The sequence below is a fragment of the Trifolium pratense genome, linkage group LG5, assembly GCF_020283565.1.
Source record: "Trifolium pratense cultivar HEN17-A07 linkage group LG5, ARS_RC_1.1, whole genome shotgun sequence".
NCBI classification, from domain to species: domain Eukaryota; kingdom Viridiplantae; phylum Streptophyta; class Magnoliopsida; order Fabales; family Fabaceae; genus Trifolium; species Trifolium pratense.
In genome coordinates this window covers 19999809-20021710 of record NC_060063.1, presented here as the reverse complement: position 1 = coordinate 20021710, position 21902 = coordinate 19999809, and positions in this window count along the sequence as shown.

The window sequence follows — 21902 nt, the reverse complement described above, 5'->3', positions numbered from 1 at the left end:
GCTCTCGCTGGCACTCGCCCAGGCGAGCTGAGCTCGCCAGCACTCACCAAGGCTGGCCGGGCGAAAATTGAAAATTTTTGCTTGTTTATTTGGGTTCTGTGCTGCACATATCTGGTTTAATTTGGTTTATACTGATGCTAATTATCAAATTGAGTGTTAATTGCAGACATGGCACCAAAGAAAGCAACGGGATCAAAAAAGCAAAAAACGGGCTCAAGTGCAAGTGCACCCGTGGATGTTCCACCCAATGTGGAAGGTCGATTCGTAGGACCTCCACAATTTGCCAAATTTCAGGAGCTGCAATTAAGGAAGTTGTGGTATGAAAAAGAGTTCCCTATTTCACCAACCGGACCGCACCGAAGCTTCATTGAAGCAATTCAGGCTTTAGGATGGGGAAAATTACTTGAACCTGAGATTTATATCAATGATGAAGTGGTGAGGGAGTTTTATGCTAATGCATTTCCCACAGACCTTACTCAACCCTTCCCATTCATCACCACCGTCCGTGGACGACCCGTTCGATTTGATCGGGATGCCATCAACAAATTCCTGGGCAAACCGTACACACGGGAGAGTGAGGAGGATATGTGTGACTATGCAGTGACCTTGGCAAAGGGGAATTGGGATGCTCCAGGCATAACAGAACTACTTCTCTTACCGGGCCACAACCTTACCTACAACGACAAAGGGCTACCGCTTAGAGTGAAAGCTGAGAATCTAACTCCAGTAGCTAGGTTGGGACTCCTATTCATCCTTCACAATGTCATACCTTGGAGCCACATATCAGATGCTACAATGCCAATAGTGGGGTTCCTATATTTTCTTTTCAAGAAAACACCGGTGGATGTGGCCCAAGTCATTGCTAATGAGTTGAAAGAAGTGGTTTTGAGTGGAGTTTTTGATCGAACGAGAGCTAATTGTTTGTTACCTTTTCCTGCACTTATCATGGGATTAATCGAAAAAGCGCGGATCATTGTTCCCGCAAATTTCCGGAGTAAAATTGGAAAAATAGATGACAAACACATTGAGAGGTGGTGCACTCCAAAAACACCTATTCAAACTCAACCACCAGCCTCCACCCAAGCTCCTCCTCAATTCACTCCTCCTCCTCACCCTCAGTTTTCTGATCAGCAACTTCTATACCACATCATGGATCAAAATGCGGCCAATCATCGAGCTGACGCTTATCTTTATCAGGCCATGTATCAGATGAGCCTGAACCAGCCTTTGTATGACCCATCTCAATTTTATTCTCATGTTGCTTGGCCCGGGGACAGGCCACAGTTTGGTGAGGGGGCTGGTGCATCTGGTGCTGGTGCATCTGGTGCTGGGGCCAATGTTGGTGATGATGATGACCCGATTGATGAAAGAGCTGCTGATGCGTTCGTATCTGATGAAGGAGATGGAGATGATGACACCATGGAGGATTGAAGAAGTGTAGAATTGACTGAAAAGCTCACCATTACTGAGTGATATTTTACAAGCTTTCAGTCATTTCTATTTCATTTATGCTTTAGTTATTTTACTGGTGTATTTTGTTTTCTGATGAACATGTGTAACTTCTGGTAGTTTGCGTATTTTGGGTTCTTTTGTGAACATGTTATGTATGTGGTATGTTTTGAACAATGTTGTTTCAATAACATTAATGTTAGTATTTTAATTATGTTTTGGTTTATCAGTTTAATTAGTAGTTAAAAATTTGTGAAATATTTCTTTTGAAGACAAGCATGGCTTTCAAGATCTGAGGACAGGTTTGTGATAAATCAATGACTTAGCATGATCAATGTCTTGTAAAGCTAAATGTCAATTTGTGATTAGTTTTTGAAACATGCTTAGGAATTCAACATGCCTATGAAATCTGTTGTTTGTCCTAAGATGATTGTCATTATTTTTCTTGAACATGAAGAAGCTTGTGTTATCCAACCTAGCCGGGTGAGATTGTGTGAACTTTCCATGTTATACATACATATATTTGAGTGCCGGCAATGATGTTTTACTCAATTGATTTTAACTGAACCCTGCTATTATTGAATGTGTTTGATTCATGGACATGATCAAGGCCATCTTTCTTATTGGAGTATAACCACTTGGCCAAATAAGCTTACCCTGTGAGAAGTGATCCCTAGACAAACCCTTTGAGCCTATTGTATTTTTTTTCTTGAAAAGTAAGAACCCAAAACCTTGAAAAGAAAAACAAATTCATGTCCCCTTGTCCTAGAATAAGAGAGCATTTATTTGAAAATTTGGTTTGATTCAAGTTGGGGAGAAAGGAGTCACATGAAAAAGAGGTCAAGTATAATGGTGGTGAAGAGAAAATAAAAAGAAAAGAAATCAAAGAAACTACCTTGGCAACATAATTGATGTTTAATCTTGGAAAAAAAAAAAAAAAAAAAAATGCCAAGTAAATGAGAATGTTGCCAAGAGTAGTAAGTCACCAAGGATTGTTTATGAAAAGAAAAGAGAGTGTTCGGTTTGAAAGTAGTGTGTATAACAATAAAGTGCTCTCTTAAGCCTAGGCCCTTTGAATTCCAAGAAAAACAAAGATTGTTTGTAGCCTAGCCCCATTACAACATTTAAAAAGACCTTAGTGATCCATGATTGATGACATGTTTGATGTTTTTGCTTGGGTGTATGTTTGAATCGACTTGATATGATCATATTGCCCGGATTGAGTTTAAACACTTACCCTTGAGTGATATAATTGTGAGGAATTTGAGATAACACATGTTTTTAATTGTTTGCTAAGAATGATGAGAATTTTCCTTAGGCATAGCAACCCTTTTCATAATCATGCTTTGTTTCTTTGAATGTTTTGAGAATTGATCATTAGTTGATGATTGCTTTGCTTATGCTAGAATAAGTTGGTTTAAAACCTTGATTGATTACAAACCAAGTCTTTAGAAGGTAACTTTTTAACTTGTCTTTTATTCCTCTTGCCTTTACTTTTGTTTGAGGACAAACAAAATCCTAAGTTGGGGAGAGTTGATAAGTGCCTAAAAGTAGTAATTCTTGTAATATATTAACGCACTTATTAACTTGTTTTGTAAGAAATCTTTGTGAAAACCCCAAAATCATGTAAATATATGCTTTTTAGTTAAATTTACTTAGTTTGTCTAAATCCCAACCATTTTGTAGGAAATTCAGGCCAAAGACAGGATTGGAACAAAGAAACAAAGAGTTGAAATTTCAAAAGCTCGCCCAAGCTCGCCCGGCGAGACCTGGCGAATCAACATCCAACAGGAAATGAAAAAGTGGGCGAGGTCTGGCGAAGGTCAGCGAGCTAGGCTCGCCCAAGCTCGCCCGGCGAGGTCCAGCGACCTGAGGCGGTCAAAGAGGTCAGTGGGACACGTGTCAGCAAACCCACAGAGGAAGTAATGTAGTTCGCCCGGCGAAGGGTAGCTCGCCCGGCGAGTTTAGCAGAACCTGAATGTTATAAATAGAAATTTAGATCAGAAAAATGAGATATCTCTTTGGTTCTTTTTCTGTAACACCCATAACCAACCCTAAAGCTAGTTTTAAGAGTTCTTGAAGGTGGATTGTGCAAGTTTGTTGAGGAATCAACTCATTATGTTGGATCACTTCAATTCTCTTCATCTTTGTAAGAATATGATGGGTAACTAAACATCTTATTTGTTGGGATTAGATGTAGATTACTCTATTAATATGTATTTCTCTTGATCTTGATCCTATATATGGTTTTGGTGATTTAATCAATCTTGATATTATTCTTGCTTTCTTTGTTTATCCTTTTGATTTGAAATAGTATAGGAATATATGTTTTGAATCATTGAACTAGAATAATATCTATTAAATCTAAATTCTAGGGATAGATTTGGGTTTACTATTCACATAAGTATTAGGTTTTAAAGGATATTGTATTGATTAATTACCCGAGGGATCGGGGATTAATAGGTGCAATAGTTTCTCGTCGTTATTTGGGAACGAAAACGTACTGAAATTCTGGTATAGCAGAACCAGATGTTGTACAAAATGTCGAGACATCTGGTCTGACATGAATAACACGGCAAGGCATATAACATTAAAACGGATACTGAGGAATAATGTTTGATCAGATGTTCCAACATTCAACTTAAAGAGAATGTCATACTTAATGTTGGAACATCTTACGAAACATAATAAAATCAACAAGTAAATAAACTGCACAGGAAATTGTTAACCCAGTTCAGCCAACCTGCCTACTCTGGGGGATACCAATCCAGGAAGGAAATCCACTAATAGATCTAGTCACTAAGACCTCCAGCAAATCCTAGGTTTACGCCTTATGACCTCGACACTACTCATGCAACTTCTGCCTAGGAACTTCCTAGACATGAGATCCCATCTCACTTCCACACAGCCAACACAACCTGTGTTGTTCATATAATGTTGAATAAAATGTGGCGACAATCACCGTGACATATTTTACTCTTGCTTAAAAGCTTCGAGTAAATCACACACAGTTAACTCCGTACTTCAAAGCTTAGGAGTAACCTTAAAACATTACAACTCAATAAAACACAGTCCTACTCAAGTATCAAATCAATACGTGAGAGGCTCACAAACACTATCTCCTTGCTTAAAAGCTTCGGAGATATTACAATACTCTACTCATTACCTAAAGGTTTTTGAGTGAGGACATAGTGACCATCTCACAACCCGAGTGGTTCACTTACACCAACTCTCCTAGAGAGTGGCTTAAAGACACGAAACCCTAAAGACTACATCTTTGATAAACAATGGTTTCGGTTCAAAAAATCTTGGTCTTGAGTCTTCTTTATATAGACAGAGCTAGCACACTCCTGATCATCCAAGATAAGCTTCAGAACACAGCTGGTCTTTGAGTCACGTCCAGCTAAGCAAATCAGACCTTAATAAAAACTTTCCTAAAATGGTTGATCCTCTTTAGGAAATAAATAATGTGTTGAATCATTCCATTAAGTCTTGATAAGAACATATCTGCACTAATAACGTCTTGATCAGATCAAATCTTGATATACACGTTTGTATAGTGGATTTCCATATATAGCAGATACGTGTAATAAATGCGCGAGATTTGGGCAATCTGATTGTCGTACCCAAACATGTTACAACATTTGGTCCAACATCTTTTGTACCTAACATGTTGAAACATTTGGTCCAACATCTTGCTTGTATATTTGTTTTAGCAAAATGAGGCCAACACACAAATATCCAACAATCTCCCCCTTTGGCAATTTTTGGCTAAAACAACTTCAGCCCATTAATAAGCACAGAGAGATTTAAAAACCATACAATCCTTCAAGTCAACGTGAGCACACAAATATGAAGGAAGGTAGAACATCTTCTATGTTACTTCCAAAAGATTTCCTCAAATGAAAATAACGCACAGGGTAAAGAAATAAACTTTACCATAAACCATCAGAGGCATACACAGCAGCGGAATCATAACATACTTAGCTTCATCCTTCAGTAGAGAGAAATAAAGAAATAAACTTTACCATAAACTCTCACAAGCACACTTGGGAAAAATAAATTCCCACATCAGCATCAAGATGTTTCAACATTTTGTAGCGCATCATAACACCCATACATTAAGCACACATAGACAGAGAACTTGATATTGCATTACTCCCCCTTAATATCATATCAGAGAAAAAACATACTTTTGCTCCCCCTGAATACATTAGCTCGTGCATCTCATCAGGCCATCAGAAACAAACGGTTCTTACTCCCCCTGAATTCATGCATGTCACAACACACACTACTACTACTTCTTCATAGACAGGCTACAACATTATAAAGTAGCAGAAAAACACAAACAAACATACTACTCCCCCTTTTTAGCCACAAAATATGCCAACCAAAAACTTCGTGCATTAAGAGCAATAGTAATGAACATCACAGAAATCCATAGTGCAGAATATCAGAGCATAACAGATCCATATATTAGTATCTAGCAATCCATGGTCTTGAAATAGCAGAAGCATTACATCACGTACCAACAGAAAAAGACAAATGTCCTCCACATCATATAATCATCAGATACCATACATCACATACTGCTACCGCACACAAAACACATCACAGATCACAACTCCTTAAGCAAACCACAAAATAGCAGTTGGGAAGAGTAGATTCCCACAAAGCTGAGAAAAATAAGTTCTCATGCATCCAGGATGTTCCAACACATGGCAGGACATCATCCAGAGCAAACAAATAGAGCTTTGCACAACAGAATAGTAACTTCTTAGTGCATTATGCTACTTCCCCTCAAAATCAGAATCAGAGCAAAAATTAATTTTACTCCCTCCAAATACATTGACACATGCTTATCAGAATGATCATCAGAAAACAATTCTTACTCCCCCTCAATTTTATCATCCATATCAGCACATAAGCATACAGCAGCACATATTCAATACTACACCACTCAAGATTAGTAGATGTCTAAGCATCAGACACCACATCATATAGTAGAACACATTCAACCACTAAAAGAGCATGCATATGTTTCAACATCAGGTAGCACAACAGACATTAGCAGCAAAACATATCATGCCTACCAACTACTAAACTACTTCTCTTTTTAGTTAGAAGTTTAGACAAAATAGGGTCTTCATGCATTAATCAAAGAGTACAATAGTATAGATATCCAGGAACATAGTGCACAGAGCTACTACAAACGAAGACAACACCATGGGATACATACCTCATCAGATATAAATCAGCAGTGGAGTCATCATCAAATAGCCTAAAACAGATCACACTTCATCAGCACAAAATTTTCAACATGATGGCCAAGATGTTTCACCATCTAGTACCACATCAGATAGCACAGGTTCCTCCGGTATGATATCAGAGCATTGATAACAAAGATGTTTCAACACATGTTAGCACAACACATAGCATATGTTAGAAAAGATGTTTCAACATATTTATCTAGCGTGGTATCAGAGTGAATAGGAGCAATCACAATATACGTCACATGTTAGCAAAGATGTTGCAACATATGGTAGCACAGCTTCTAGCACAAGTTCTTCCAGCATGGTATCAAAGGACGTGGTCTTCCAATCAGGGCATGAAGCATCCATCTAGCAAAAACTCCTCCTGTACACATGATCCCATCTTTGTGCAAAGGAAGCACGATGAAAGGAAACATTGCCACAGAGAGCAACAAGCACATTCTGAGGGATCTTTTTCCCACCAGACTTTTTCTTTGAGGCAGAGGGTGTGATGTCTGGTACATCCTCCTCAACATTATACTCAGAGTTACTTGAAGGTGTTTCCTTTCTGCTCATACTCTATCTCTTCTTACTAGCAAGCACAATAACCTCATACATGTTCTTCAACCACTTCTTCACTAAGTGGCACAGTTTGATGCCTTTCTTTAGAATGAGAGACCCTTCTTCAACCTCAGTAGAATTCTCTTCATCAGACCCTGTTTCTTCATCAGATGAGTCAGATGGGTCAACAGATGTCCCAACATCTTTCACCACAGCAGTTTCTTGAACAGGTTAATAGTAACATCAGCCTTAGGTTGGTCCACAGATGTGTCAACGTCTGTCACAACATCCTTTTCAGGAACAGTTTGTTTTGATTTATCAACAACAGAACCAATAGCATCTTTTGTCTGAGATACATCAGCAACAAGAACATCTATAATTGTGTTTGTGGAATCAACAACATTCACACCAGCAGAGATAATAATGTCAGGAGCTAGTAATACTTCTCATAGCTTCTTTCTCCTTTAAAGCACAAAGGGAGAAATAAACTCCCATATACAGAGGAAAATGAATTCTCACACATCAGAGAAAAATAAATTCTCAAAAATCAGATCAGGATGTGTAGACATCATGGATGACATCATAGCATAACATATAACATGAGAACATAAAGCTAGAGGTTTCAGAAGCAGATATGAAACTATCACACATAGTAGTAGTAATCACATTTAAGTATCACATATCTGAGCATTATCACATCTGATTACAACACATCTGAACACATATAGTACTTCTCAACAGAATGCACATCCACACAAACAGTCATAGCATGACAAGTTCTCTTTTAGTCATACTTTGAGCAATAGCTTGGTCTCATGGAAGATCATCAAGATCAGTTTCTTCCACCACAGTCTAAACTTCAATACTCCAAACCACCATCAGGTTTATGACTCTCAGAACCATATTAGCATTAGTTTGGGGAATTGTAGAACAGGTTTCAACAACACGAACAGGTTGGTCCAAGATGTTTCAACATCTGATGTGACATCAGACTCAGGTGAGGTTTCTTTGGGGAACACAACCACAACTTTATTGGGGAATAACAAAGTGACAGAATCAACAACTTTGAAAGATGACACATGAAAATTTTTTTAAAAAAAATGTCATCAACAACCACAACATTCATACTAGACTGACCTATGGTTTTAAGAGATCTTGGTTTATCTAGAATTACAATTTCAGAGACAGATCTCACAGATGTTTCAACACTACCCACAACATTTGAACTGACAAAAAAAACTTTTAACAGATGTAACAACATTTGACTCAACATTATGGGGTGACAACTGAATCAATGAGGTTATCAAAACGAGTTTGGTAGGTTTATTAACATCATCAACAAACATAGATAGGCTTTTCTAGGATCTTTTGAGAGATAAGATTAACCTGGATAATGGATTTAGAAATAGGTTTCCTAGATGATGCACATTTTGTTGACCAAGCAGAATAGAAGTAAATTCAGATGGATTCAAAGTATTCACAGACCTTTTATGCATTCCCTTCTGACACGAGGTTGATCACACTGTCCATTTCACTTCCTTGTTGATCTTACAGGAAACATGTCTCGAATAATGTTCTAGCATTCAGTCAGACATTGTCGTCTTTTACTTGCATTTATCAACACATCTTCAAACATACTGTTTTCCACTTGATTCGAAGTGTTCTCCTTTCACTTAGACTTAGTGACACATACCAAGACATATGAATATCACATTTGTGACATCTCTCAATAATGAAGACTCTTGGAAAGTCCTTCCAAAAAAAATCTGTAGAGAAAAATAAATTCTCCCAGACTCAACCATTTAATCACTCGAGAGATATATAACTGATATAATTATTCAGCTTTACATGATTAGAATCAACCATGCCTTGTTAATAATTTCATAATGTCACAGCATGTTGTCTGACATCATATTCTCATATGAGGCATAAGATCTCCACAAGCTTGTACAACACTCTAGGCAATATATATGTACCAATGCAATCCACAGATAAACACATGACTCTACCTATCATAGATAATCAGGGCTCCAGCTGAAGATGAAAACTCGAGCACTAAATGAAAACATGCGAAAGACTTCATGCTTTCATGTTGAAGGGCAACACCAACTCCCTCAGTAGAGTCGATTCTGAGTCAGATACTCTCACTTCTTGAGAATACATCCAAGCATTCTGACCTCTTCAGTTAACAAGGACACATCTGATCAATGTCATAGCAGAACCACACTATGTATCATGACCTTTTGAATAGGCAGGATGTCATGCATACAAGGTGTAAAGTCACGCACAAAGTCCAAAACATCTTAGTTTGCTTAAAAGCTTGACTAAGATCCTGATTATCAACCCTTTTCTAGAGTGACTTGCAACAGAAGAAAACCAAAGACAATTATCAAACCTCAGTATTTGACAATATTCTTCTGCCCTTACATTCACTAGTAGTTGTTGATACTAGTGGAATAAATAGTCATGCATTGCTAGAGCATACTATTAAAACAAGATCAGAACCTCCACATTCTGATTCACATAATCAGAAACACGTCTTCTGACCACATAGCTTGAGCACTCCCATGCAAAGTCTCAGGCACCTTCCACAGAACAACCCTCAGTAAATATGATGTTACAACATCATTTGGGACATCAGCTTCTGATTTTGGAACCCAATTACATTGGTTCATAAATCATCATTCAAAAGGACTCATTGTGCATAGACATCCTTCAAGAAGCTCCCAATAGAGTACCATCAATGCAGATCATCCAGGTTTTTCAAAACACCTGAATACCATGAAGAGAAATATACTCTCCGAACAATAAAGTTCAGACTACATAATTGCACAGCTCTTCAGACAAATATATCAGTTTTATGCATAACTTCAACAAAGGATATACATATACTTAGCTCCCATTAAAGTATTTATCATTTGTCAGATAGGATTACCTTCTCACACAAGGTAGGACATTAGATCTGACATCATTCTTCTGCACATATATGGCACCAACAGATAACATCCACTCATGACAATTATTCTTACAAAAAGTCATTCCAGATTAGGTCAGTTGCTTGACCTTGTACTCCACCCTGAGTAGAACCAGCTTCCTTGGCTGAAGAAGCAGATGTTGGAGAAGATGTTTCAACATTAATTCTGACATCAATCTCAATCCCATCGGTTTCATCCTGAACTATGGTCTGAAGATACCATAGTAGTCCATAACTCTTCCAAGGGGACACAGGAGAATCAACCATCAGTAGTTGATCAACCTTCAATATCAAATCATCTACACATGCAGGGACGTGCATATTTTACATCTCAAAAACTTCTTCTAATGTTCCAACCCCTTGTCTTACTTTGAGATGTTTGATGCCATTCTTCTGAACCTATAGAGGAGATTCCCTCTAACAGGTATCTGGAACACTTTGATCCAACATAATATCAGGTACCACAGATGTGACAGTACTTAGCACAACATCAGTCTTAGATGCCAAAGATGTACCAACATTCGACACAACATCATTTTCAGAGCAGATCCTTTGAGAGACTCATCAACAAACTCACTTGTGACCTTAGTGGAAGCATTAAATACATCAGATGGATTTCCCTTGATTAGTGTGCACCAGACAATGGAGAGAGGGATGCAACATATACTTCCTTTCACTTCAACACAAACACACATCTTGAAGGGAAGTAAAAACTTCGTCAATCTTAATTCAAAAGATATCTTTAACGCATAAGGTAAAGAATTAACTTCACCGAAAATACCAGAGAACCATAATCCTTTGGTCCCAAAAAAAATAAATCCTCCTTGTTTAATCATGCATTCATATAACTAGATATTATCACAAGAATATAACATGCATGGTTAAAACATCATATAACACATCAACATTGCACACAACTTCAACTACCACTTACTTGGATCAGACATGAACTAACCCAAGAGGTCAACCATATGTTGATCATGTCCCAACAAACTTATCTAAGATATGTTTCTAGCGTAGAAACCATCTCAGACACAGATGCCTCCTCTTCCAGGTCAGGAGAAGGTTCCAAACATATGTAACCAACACACACTTTGTTTAGCACCCAAGCATCTGCCATGCCCTACTGTCATCCAACAAGATTCTGCAGAATCTGCTCGTCAGATGTTCCGTCAGATGTTCCAACATCTGGTAAGACATCAATTCCCTTCTAACGAAACACACCATGAAATCCTTTATCAAAGACACTGGACGTTGACTTTTCAGAGTTTAAAGCAAAAATAAATTGCTCATAACTTCCTTCAGACCCCTTTTCAACAAACTCATACATGAGTGCCTTTATGAGTGGACTTGAGATCACCCCCAAGTATCTTTGGCATCTCTAACAAGTTAATTAAAAAACTCTCCTCGAGCATCACCACACCAGGGCTTACATCATAGAACAGAGTGGTGCATCCTCAACAAACAAAACCACCAGGAGTTTTCCATCAGATATATATGCAGCGGAATTCAAACCACAAAACTCCTCAACAAACTTCAGGCACACTACAATAACACACGTTTGAAAATAAATCAAACCATACAACAACTCATCACAAGATCTACACGCCTGAACAACAAAAGATAGGTCTAATACACACCCTATCATGAATAGTCCATCCTCCACTTCTAGGGACCATTCAATCAATGTGAACTTCTCCAAGTTCAAACAAATTTTCAGTATTCCTTACTTGCCCATAACCAGAAAGTATCTTCCTTAAGATCTCATCCAGAAAACAGAACAGGATGCCTGCTCTGATACCAATTGAAATTCTGGTATAGCAGAACCAGATGTTGTACAAAATGTCGAGACATCTGGTCTGACATGAATAACACGGCAAGGCATATAACATTAAAACGGATACTGAGGAATAATGTTTGATCAGATGTTCCAACATTCAACTTAAAGAGAATGTCATACTTAATGTTGGAACATCTTACGAAACATAATAAAATCAACAAGTAAATAAACTGCACAGGAAATTGTTAACCCAGTTCAGCCAACCTGCCTACTCTGGGGGATACCAATCCAGGAAGGAAATCCACTAATAGATCTAGTCACTAAGACCTCCAGCAAATCCTAGGTTTACGCCTTATGACCTCGACACTACTCATGCAACTTCTGCCTAGGAACTTCCTAGACATGAGATCCCATCTCACTTCCACACAGCCAACACAACCTGTGTTGTTCATATAATGTTGAATAAAATGTGGCGACAATCACCGTGACATATTTTACTCTTGCTTAAAAGCTTCGAGTAAATCACACACAGTTAACTCCGTACTTCAAAGCTTAGGAGTAACCTTAAAACATTACAACTCAATAAAACACAGTCCTACTCAAGTATCAAATCAATACGTGAGAGGCTCACAAACACTATCTCCTTGCTTAAAAGCTTCGGAGATATTACAATACTCTACTCATTACCTAAAGGTTTTTGAGTGAGGACATAGTGACCATCTCACAACCCGAGTGGTTCACTTACACCAACTCTCCTAGAGAGTGGCTTAAAGACACGAAACCCTAAAGACTACATCTTTGATAAACAATGGTTTCGGTTCAAAAAATCTTGGTCTTGAGTCTTCTTTATATAGACAGAGCTAGCACACTCCTGATCATCCAAGATAAGCTTCAGAACACAGCTGGTCTTTGAGTCACGTCCAGCTAAGCAAATCAGACCTTAATAAAAACTTTCCTAAAATGGTTGATCCTCTTTAGGAAATAAATAATGTGTTGAATCATTCCATTAAGTCTTGATAAGAACATATCTGCACTAATAACGTCTTGATCAGATCAAATCTTGATATACACGTTTGTATAGTGGATTTCCATATATAGCAGATACGTGTAATAAATGCGCGAGATTTGGGCAATCTGATTGTCGTACCCAAACATGTTACAACATTTGGTCCAACATCTTTTGTACCTAACATGTTGAAACATTTGGTCCAACATCTTGCTTGTATATTTGTTTTAGCAAAATGAGGCCAACACACAAATATCCAACACGTACGAAGAGTAATACGTGATAAAGTTGATTAATAGCTAAAACCTGTATAACTGATTAAAGAAATATATATATGAATGAGTAGTTGAAAACTAATCCCAGCAATTTCATTTCTCTGATAATTTCAATCATCTTTTATCGCAATTTCGTCTTTACATGTTCGATAGTTTTCGTAACAAAACAATCTTGAAATCCTTACTTAAAATCATGGTTATTGTTGAATGGTCTCTAATATCACACTAGTCCCTGAGGAGACGATAATTCTAAACTTACTTTTGTACTGTAACACTATCGACCGGGTACCATTGCATAATCTCAAAGATTGTTCAATGTTTCTGAGCAACATTATCAATACTCCAACTTTTAATCTTAACTTATGATTCAGAACTTCATATGGAATGGTGGTGTTTAAGAATTCAGATGTATGAATATCATCTGATGTGTCAAGATTCGATTTGACTTGACATGGAGAATCATAACTCAAATATGTTTTTTTTTCTTCTCCAGCAATTAAATTCAAAGCATAATCATTTATTGCATTTTTATGAGCTAATATAGCATTAATTAGTTATTTTATAAAGAATTTTAAAAAGTTTCATATAAAAACTCATTGAATTTTATAAGCAATGAAGTAAATTGAATTTATAGTATAAAAAGAAAAGTCGAGGATATATATGATAATAAAATGGCAATGCCACAAAAAAATTTCAAAAAAAAGAAAAAAAAAAAAGGAAATACAATATCGTTCGTCACAACCAAAATATTTAAAAAATGTAGTTCAGGTACATCAAACAACAATAATTATATTAAAAAAAAGATTGAAAGTGCGATGAAAAATAAAATGTAGTTGATGCATTGAAAGCCATAGTTATTAGACGGTGTTACCAGCATATTTCAAATGAATTTAAGTGGCTTAGTGGCTAAATAATAAAATTGTATAGAGAAAAATTTCAAAAATAAGAAAAAAAAATACAATATTGTTCGTCACAATCAAAATATTTAAAAAATGTAGTTCGGGTACATCAAACAACAATAATTGGATTAAAAAAAAGATTGAAAGTGCGATGAAAAATAAAATGTAGTTGATGCATCGAAAGTCATAGTTATTAGGTGGTATTTCCAACATATTTTAAATGAATTCAAGTGGCTTAGTGGTTAAATAATATAACTGTATAGAGAGGTCATGGGTTCAAATCTTGCTGAAGTAGCTTTTTAATATTATTTTAGTTTTGACTAAGCAATTCCCTCCAAAATAGCAAATATGTTTAGGGTTTAGATAGTAGCATCTTATTAGTATTAGATATATAAAGATAAAGATAAAGATAAAGATTAACCACACTAAACAACACTCGGAAGAACAAGATTCGTAATACACTAAATGATCTACACAACTTTTTAAATAATTTTCACTAGGCTTAAATGCAGTTTTACCCCCATATTTTGAATAAATCGGAATTTTACCCCCCTATTTCGCTAAAACGACAATTAATCTTTCTATGTAACTCCAAATTTAGTAGAATTTGATTATGTGGAAAGTTAACTCGATTACGGTCATTTTGGTACCAGTTTGGTGAATTATTGATCAAAATTGAGTTATCAAAATTGAGGTATCAGTTTGCTTCTGAGCCTCAACTTCAAAGTTTATCTCAGTTTTTTATTTTTTTATTTTTTTTATAGAATCACCTCCTTTAAATTGAAAGTGATTTTTTATTTTCAATTTTTGCAAATTAAATGTTAATTTTTAACATGTTAAAAACTGTATTTGACTACACAGACCCTATTTAACTTGGATCAAAATCTTTGATTGGATCAAGACACAGACCCTATTTAATTGATTAAAAAAAACTCTATTAATTTAACTAAAAAGATTATATTACGAGTCAACAAAAAAAGTTTTATATACCTATTTAAATAAATATAAATATTATTTTTACTACTATTATTATTTTGGGAATCGTTAACGTACTCCAACCTAAAAATCTATATCCATATTATAATTATTTGTCTTGCTCAAAACAAAAAGTACATTTCACATCATCACATTTCTTCTCAAGGAGAAAATGCACAAATGACATTTTTTAAAATAAATTAATCCAACGTGACATTTACGTGTATTCTCTTTAGAACATAAAAGGACACGGTTCGATTTCCGGTAACAACCAAATATTTTAATTTCAATTTAACTAGTATGTTAGCATGTGCAATGTACAAATTTTTTTTTAAAAATATATTATTTAAGTGTTTATTTTAAAATACTATTTGAGAAATTTGGTTTAAAATTATAAGATGAAATTAAGATGATTTTTGCATCATATATGTTTGACGATGTTACACGGTAGAGCGAGATATAGAGTATTCATTAGCTTCTCGTTCTACACTATTCACTACAAGAATTCCTTGCATTTCCGACAAACATTTCCTACCAAAATTGTATTTGTAGGTGAACAGTACCGGTTCTGAACATTTTCCTAAGTGGCACGCCTTTTGAGGAACGTTTCCTACGACCATTTTTGTAGGAAATGTCTTTGACCGTTGAATAAACGTTTCCTACAAACGTTTTCGTCGGAATTGTTTTATTTTATATAGAAATTAAAATCGAAAAACATTTCCTACCAACATTTCGTCGGAAATGTTTTATTTTAAAAAGAAATTAAATTGGCAGAACATTTCCTACCAACATTTCGTCGGAAATGTTTTATTTTAAAATAAAATAAAATTCCAACGCAACACAATCATCATCAATGATGCTCCAACCACCCTTTACCAATAATATTGAATTGTGCAACGGGAGAGTACATCATTTCTTTCTTCTTCACCAAATTTCAACAAACACACCATTTCTTTCTTCTTCACTTCCATCTCATATTTTTTTTCTTTAAATTTTATATCTATGTACTATTCTCTAATTTTGTGTGCACCGACATCTATTTTGCAATGAGATTATTATACGGTTCGTTTTGTCTTTTTTTTGTGCATATTTTTTTTGGTACATGTTTTGTCAATTTATTTTATTTACATAGTTAGTTATTATATAATGTTGTATATTATTTTTATTAATCTTAATTTAATTTATTCTTTTTTTTGTAGTGTGATTGTTGTTGTGTTGCTGCTGTTGTTGTTGCTTTTTGTCATCATATTACATTATTTGAGGTTAGTTTGTCTAATTTATTTGAAATTGTTAGGATAAAAAAAAAATTATCATTATTCATAAAAATATTAGTTGATAAAGAAGTGGAGTTAAAAAAAATTAATATAAATGTTTTTTTATTATAAAAAAATTAATATAAATGTTATTATACTATATATAGTTTTGGATAAAAAAAAATATTAGTGAGAGATGATATACGCCGGAGATGTTTAGTAAAAAAAATTATGATTATTAAAAAATATTAGTAAAAATATTAGTTTTGGATAAAAAAAAATATTAGTAAAAAATATCATCATTATTGTTTGATGTTTAGTAAAAAATATTATCATTATTGTTTTGAATTAATGTCAATGATATACGCAGGAGATTGATCAATATATGTCTCATCGGAGTTGGATGTATGATAGAAAATATCCGGGTGGTAGGATAGTTAAAGCGCGTTTTAAGGATGGAGTTGAAGAATTTGTTACTTACGCGATGTCGCAAGATATTGTTAAAAGTGAGGGAGGGATAAGATGTCCGTGTATTAAATGTATGTGTGGGTCGATTGAGAGCGCAGAAAATGTCAAAGCTCATTTAGAGAAGGTCGGCTTTATGAATGATTATTATGTGTGGAAACATCATGGTGAACGAGAGCCGATGAATATTAATATTGAGTTTGATGTTAATACGGACGTGTCGAGTAGTGGAGCGCAAGCGGAGTGTGGAAATTTTGGTCGGATGCAAGAAATGGTCGGTGACGCTCTCGGGGTGAACATGTCCTACGAAGGGGGAGGCCAAGAGGAAATAATCCCGAACAACAAAGCGCTGAAGTTTTATGCAATGATGGAGGAAGTAAACAAACCGTTGTATGAAGGGGCGTCTGACTCGAAGTTATCCATGTGTGTGAGACTCTTAGCTGCCAAGTCAAATTGGAATGTACCGGAAGATTGCTTGGAGTTCTTCTAAAAAATGATGTTGGATGCGACTCCTGTAAAAGACAACATGCCGACAAGTTATTACGATGCGAGTAGGTTGGTGTCGAAGTTAGGGTTGCAAGTTAAAAAGATTGATTGTTGTGTTAATGGGTGCATGTTGTTTTATGACAATGAGTTCGGTACAAATGATGGCGCGTTGGAGGAGTGTAAATTTTGCAATGCACCGAGGTATCAAGTCCGCAACAGTGACATTCATCGCAAACAAAAAAGGGTCTCAGTCAAATCAATGTTTTATCTGCCAATCATACCCAGGCTGCAGAGATTGTTTGCATCGATGAAGACCGCCAGCCAAATGACGTGGCATTATTACAATTAAATGTTGGTGACATATTTACATATTTTCCAAAATGGTTTAAGGATCAATTGGAAAAAGTTGTATCGTCTCCACAAATTGACCATTTGAGAGCATTAGCTAATGGTCCTCGTAGGATGGCCAAAGAATGGCACACATATGTTGTCAACAGATATAAATTTCATACTCAATCATGGACGATGGGTAAGAAAACAATCAATAGTGGTGTTTATGTCAAAGGAGTCAGTGATGGAGGTGAAGATGACTTCTATGGTGTGATTAAACACATTTTTGAATTGAGTTACCGATACGATAACAACGTTGTGTTATTTTATTGTGAGTGGTTTGACCCAACTAATAATGGAACAAAAATTGATCCAAAACACAAAAATGTTGATATACAAATGGATAGACGATATAACTCATTGATCCGTTCATCTTGGCAAGTAAATGTTCTCAAGTGTATTATGTACCTTATCCTTCTCATCACCGAGCTAAACGAGGGTGGTGTTATGCTATCAAGACAAAACCAAGAGGTCAAATTGAAACAGAAGTTCCGGATATTGAAGTGCCTTACCAAGATGATGAAATGTCACATGTTCCGGATGTGATTAAAGTAGATCCGATTACAAATTTGGTTGATAAAGATGTTGATGGTCCTCAAATTGATGCTCAAGTGTTAATAGAATTGTTAAACAACAATGAGGATGATGCAAATAACTCCGAAGACAATGAGGAAGATAGACATATAGACGAAAAAGACAATGAAGATGGTATATTTTGTAGTGATGAATAAGACTTGATGTAACTATTTTAGTGAAATGCTTAAATTTAGATTTCATTAAATCCATTGCACTCTTTTTCTCTTTTATAATTTTTATGTTGTTTTTTTTTAATAATATTTTTATCTAATTTTTTTCCCACATTCATTTTCACAATTCCCTCACTTTTTTTTATGGCCAAAAACAATTCCCTCACTTTTACTTAAAAAAATTTCATTTGTTCCATATTTCCCTCACTTTCACCGTATAATCCAAAAGGGGAACAAAAAAACCCTAACCTAATTTACTCCAATCTCTCTCAACTCACTCTCCGTCTCTCTCAACTCACTCTCGGTGATCTCTCTCAACTCACTCTCGGTGATCTCTCTCAACTCTCGATCTCTTCTCGGTCTCTCTGAACTCTCGATCTCTCTCAACTCACTCTCGGTCTCTCCCAACTCAATCCGTCGAAGGTTCTTGAATCGGTAAGGTTCTTGAAGATTTATGTTCTATATTTATAGGATTGTGTTTTTTTTTTTTTTTTATGGTTTGTGAAGATTTGTGGTTTATGTTCTATATTTGTGGTTTCTCTTTTATAATTTGTGTTTATTCTAATTAGGATTTGATTCAGGATTTGGGAATGTATTTTGTCAGTATGTAATTTGATGAAATTACCTAGATTTGAATGTGTTTTTCCATTAGATTTGATTTTGTCAGTATGCTTCATTTACAGGATAATTTATATTGGTGAGTTGAATCACTTGGTTTTAGATGAATGTTTAATGCTTGTAGATGCCTCAATGAGAGGGTGCATGAGCAAACACATTGCACACTTCGATTTCAAAGTGAGGCAGTTTAGAAGCACTTTCATTTTTAAAGATGAAAGTGAAGTGAATTGGCTATGACTCACCCTTTTTTTTATAGTAGTTAGAGTCTGAATCAGTTATGACTGCATGTAAATAATGAAGTCTCTCCAATGAATCTTTATTCAATAGCTTTGAAAATTGTACTACTCTTTGATTGAACAATTCAAGGTCTTCATTGTCATCACATTGAGGCAATGTAACATTTTCTTCTTTTGCTTGATTCTCCTCAAAAGTTTTGAGCTCTAAGTGAAGTTTTTCAGCAACATTAGAATGTGTCATCACCATATATATAGCCCATGATAGAGTTGTTGCAGTTGTGTCTCTTCCAGCAATCACAAAATTCAAAACAACATCTCTTAAACTTTTGTCACTTGCATTGTCTTCTCCCAATTCTATGAATCTTGATAATATATCATTTTTTATCTGTTTTCAATAAGATATGAGTTATATGTTAATATGTATGCAAATGCAGCTACGGTAAGCTACTCAATCTCTTTCCATTTGATGTGTCTGTGGGCTGGCCTTGAGTAATAATCAGCATATAGTCTACTAAAGTGTAGTGTTATTCTTGTTACTTTAGTTGGTAGAACACAAATTCTGGTGCTCACAATATGGCCTCTTTGACTAGTATTATAGGTAATAGAATTTGGGTAATAGTATTATGGGTACAATTTGGCCTCTTTCTGTTTCTGTAGTTGTTTGCTGTTCCGTGTAACATTAATGGCTGTGTTTCAGCTTGTTCTTAATGAATTATGTTTAACCTCAAAAAAATGTTGTGTATCATATTGCTACTTTGGTATATTGCTACTTTGGTTGATTATATTGTTTTGGGATGCAATGGTTTTGTAATTGGCTTAATAATGAATTATGTGAGGGTATAAAATAAATGAATTTTCAGGTTTAAAGGGATTGTGGATATTTTTGACGAGGTAAAAGTTATCTCGTGGAAGTGGAGTGTGGAGAGATTGCAAATAGCCCCGTGTCTTTTTTACGAATGGTTGTGGGAGCCCGGTATTTGTTTCAATAGTGGTTAGTGTTTCAGTTTTGGAGTGGGGCGCTGTTTTTGCTTTCCGTGTTTCCGTGTTTCTGTTTTTTAGTTCCTTTGCTGGGCTGTTTGTTTCTTTTTTTTTTTTCTGGTTTGGCAGGCTGCCTCCCTTTTGGTTTTGAGGTGGGTGCTTTAGTTCTCCTTGAGGTGAAGCCCCTCCTCTGCTTGTACTTCTTGCTTGTTCTCTTTAGTTCTCCTTTAGTTCCTCCTGCTGTATCTGTTAGTAATTGGAATTGGAGTTAGTTTTCAGCAGAGAAAATCTGAGTTTGTAATTGGCTGCCCTCATGAGTTAATTTTTAGGTATTGTGCAAAGGCTTAATTTTTAGTTTCTTTGTAATTTGACTTGTTGTGTAGTGGATTTTGCACACCTTGTGCTCAATTCACTCCTTATGTAGACCTTTGTAATTAATTTGATACCTTGTGTAGTGGATTTATACAAAATGAAATTTTGGGCGCCAAAATATTTCTTAATGAAGCAGAGCGAAAGTTCGAATTTTCAGTTTTTGAAAATTTGTATTTTTGGAGCCAAATTTGAATTTATTTGGCGCAAAATTCAAATTTAGTTTTGGTGCAGTTTTTAAAACCTAATTTTAATTCAATTTAAAAAAACCTGAAGCTATTTTTTTTTAAATATTAAATACAGTACCTACCAGATTTTCGTAGGTAATGTTCTGATTGAAAAGTTTTGACGAAAATACATTTCCTACCAAATTTTGTAGGTAATGTTCTGACGAAAGTGGTCCCCTTACACAAATACATTTCCTACCAAATTTCGTAGGTAATGTTCTGACTGAAAGTGGTCCCCTGACACAAATACATTTCCTACAAAGTTCGTAGGAAATGTTGTCGGAATAGTCAGCTTTTTCCCTACAAATCTGTTGGTAGGAAATGTCGTCGGAAATGCTACAATTCCTACGAAAATTGGCACTATTCCCACGAAAATTTTTGTAGGAAAGGCAGAGGATTCTTGTAGTGATTAGGGGATTATTTCTCTCATCTTCATTCCTGAGACTATATAGAAACTCTATAAATATAAAATAATTATAACTCTATTATATTTCGAATAAATATATGTCAATATATTTTAACTCTTGTTTCGATTTTCAAATGAAAATACGATTTAAGGATGGTACATGAGCATAGTGCGGTGGGAAGTACTCCCTAGTTCAACAACATTAAGGGACTCTCTATATGTTTTTTTAAAATGTTGTCTATGTCCTTTTTTATTTTATATTATTTAAAAGGTTGTCTATGTTTTTTTAATTTATTTAAGGATTGTACGTGGACATAATGGGGTGGGAAGTACTCCCCCGAATGAGTAGAACTTTAGCTAAATATTAAGCTCGTTAATTAAATGAGTCGGGGCTTCCATTCAACCCACCATCAAACATGCTTCTTTGTAGTCACGCAAGTATTTGGCTCTGTTCTTTAGTTGAAATATATTGTGTCATGCATGCTTTGATTTAAACAAATTGTCTTGTTAAGTTTTCTACTTAACAAACTATCTGTTGCTACATTATTTCATTAATT